The following is a 2,941-nucleotide window of genomic DNA, read 5'->3' on the forward strand; positions in this document are numbered from 1 at the left end:
TATTTTATGCAATTAAAAATTATCTTTGAGTTAACTTTTATCCAAAGATTTAAATTTGATGTAGATGATATTGATTATAATAATAGCTTAAAATGAAATGATTCATAAACTTCATTAACTGCAAAGATTCTGTTTAAAGGCTATTCCTTCCATTTTTAGATAAATATTTTGCTTTGTTAATTGTGCATCAAATCCTATTTTAAAGTTTCTTTTCTTCTCATAACTTTGAATAGATTTGTAGAAAGATAATTTATATTCACATGAAATATATTTAAAATTTTCTGATTATTGTTTCAAAGGTGCATTTAAATAATTTACTTTTAGAAAATTAAAATACCTCCTAAAATCATTTAAATACATCTTTTGCTTCTATTTGGACCTACTTTAAATTCATTTTCAAAATCTGAATTTCATCTCTAGCAGGTGTAGGCATTTCCATCAATTAATTATTTATTTTATGCCAGTTTGTTAGTTGAATTGCTAACATATATTATTTCCAAATAATATTTGACCAAATTTCAGGACAGCTTGTATAACTTAATACAATAAGACTTCAGAATATGTTTCATTATTTAATATAAAAGGCAGGCTAAAATATTTCAATACTCATAAGAGACCAAATTTTAGTTTTGTTATTCACAACAACTGATCCTCAGTTGCAAACTGGCTGGCTAGCACTTTACTGAATTTTGGAAAAAATAGAGATTTCTCCTGTGTAATTCTATACAGCTTACTCTGCTTTGGAGGCTAGAGAATTGTGAAATGGTATATAGAATTCATCATAAATTCCAAGAACTTCATAGTAAAAAGTTATCAATTCATTTTAAATGAGTTCTAGATTAAATTACAAAGAAACTTCAAGGCTTTATTCTAAGTAACTTTGTTTTCTATACTAGTAAAATAGAAAGCACTGTAGAAGAATAACAACATTTTGTAATGATTAATGTGTTACAAGAAAATGCATTGTTGGTTTATGAACTTTAATTGCCTTGATTTACCATTATTATAAGACTATAGTTTTTAGAAGCAGAGTCACATAATAAATATTCAAATATGATAGTCAGGTGCAATTGCAAAATTACTTTAAATAAACAACACTAAAGAACGCTATGCTTAGATGTACTTAGTAGCAGTTTAGAAAAGACAGAAAGAACTATGTTGAACATTAATGTTTTACCATTGCACAATTGGAACATAACATGAAAAATATTTAGAGCATCTTCCAACCTATTAAGACATAAATAATTGCACATTTATTAGTATTTGGCATTAAAATTAGTAATGTAACATGAAATTACTATATATTAAACTCAAAAAATAAATCCTTTAACATAGCATACAGGTTGGTTTTGTGTGTCAACTTGACAAAAGCTGTAGAAAGGAGCCTCCCTTGAGGAAATGCCTCCAGGAGGTCCAGCTGTAAGCCATTTTCTCAATTAATGATCAAGGGATGGAGGGCCCATTGAGGGTGGTGCCATCCCTGGGCTGGTAGTCTTGGGTTCTATAAGAAATCAAGGTTAGCAAGCCTGGGGAAGCAAGCCAGTAAGGAACATCCCTCTATGGCCTCTGGAACAGCTCCTGCTTCCTGACCTGCTTGAGTTCCAGTTCTGACTTCCTTTGGTGATGAACAGAAATGCGGAAGTGTAAGCTGAATAAACCCTTTCCTCCCCAACTTGTTTCTTGGTTATGATGTTTTGTGCAGGAATAGAAACCTCTACTAAGAAACATAATAATGTTAACTTACCAAAATTCAAAAATGTTATGAACTAACACAATTAAGAAAATGATATTTGTATTGGGAAGAAGGATTTTTTTCTTTTTTGCAACAGATTATTACTATGTGGAACACCAATAAGCATTTATCTTCATTAGTATACAGCAAAATTTATATAATAAAGCAAATATAGAGGAAAGTTTAAAACTAAAAGAGATTCAAAAACCACTTTAAGGTCAGAAAGACCTTAAAGAAGCAGTTGGGATATTAATTAAATTTTACAATGAAGTTCTCTAGATTCCCCAAGAAACAGGTATATGTCATGAATATGGGGAAGGAAAAGAAAACAAGGAAATTGGCAAACATTAAGTGAATGCTTAGTCTCAGACATGAGAGACTTAAAGAAAAGGATAAACTAAACCTAAAAGGAATAAATGGAAGACCCCAGTGTCCTAAAGGAAAGAGTAACCCTCAATATCTTTCCTGCTTATTTTTTTAGTGTAATAGAAAACTGGATCCATCTTACTACATCCTTGTTGATAATAACTTCACCAACTTTTCCATTAAACCACGTGGACTTGGTTCAGTCAATGGCAGATTATCTGTATTCTAAGTGTAACTGATTGTGTCATGACCAAAACAGAGAAATTGGGACAGAAGTATCATGAGGAACTAAGGATCTCCAGGGATCCACAATTTGACAGATAGCCATGCACACACAAGGGAACCTATGCTGTTGATTGCTTGACACAGAGAGTAGCTCAGCACAAGTATATTGTTATATTGTGACCACAGTTGGCTGGGACCTCAAACAAAGAATTCTGAAGTTCCTTTTAATTCCTATCATGTGGATTCCTAACATGCAAGATGACTATGGAGCACCTTAGTTCTAATTCTTACCGAACAAAATTCACCTGCCTTTCTTTGTTATCAGGCTTTCTCTGTTATCAGTTAATTAAACACCCATTTTGATTGATGCTTTCTTTTTAAATATTTTGTCCTGATTTTAAATGTACTTGCATCTAATTAAAATGATATAATTAGAGTTCTCAGGAGTTAATAGGAATTGCAGTATATACATTTCTTAGACCTGTAGAGATCTTACTACAATGCACAGAACACCCTTCAACTATGCAGAATTATCCATAGCTACATTATGTATGCATTTCTGTCCTGACTATGGCTTAAATCCTCAAATTTGCCCGATATTTTTATATATAAGAGAAG

General features: G+C 31.5%; 1 pseudogene; it reads left to right on the forward strand.

The window, feature by feature from the left end:
* The first annotated feature begins 2,036 nt into the window (after nucleotides 1–2,036).
* Nucleotides 2,037–2,601, forward strand: LOC110284579 (rRNA-processing protein FCF1 homolog pseudogene; annotated as a pseudogene).
* The last annotated feature ends 340 nt before the right edge of the window (nucleotides 2,602–2,941 follow it).

The sequence above is a fragment of the Mus caroli genome, unplaced genomic scaffold (assembly GCF_978045245.1).
Source record: "Mus caroli unplaced genomic scaffold, Mus_caroli_1 scaffold_19, whole genome shotgun sequence".
Classification (NCBI taxonomy): domain Eukaryota; kingdom Metazoa; phylum Chordata; class Mammalia; order Rodentia; family Muridae; genus Mus; species Mus caroli.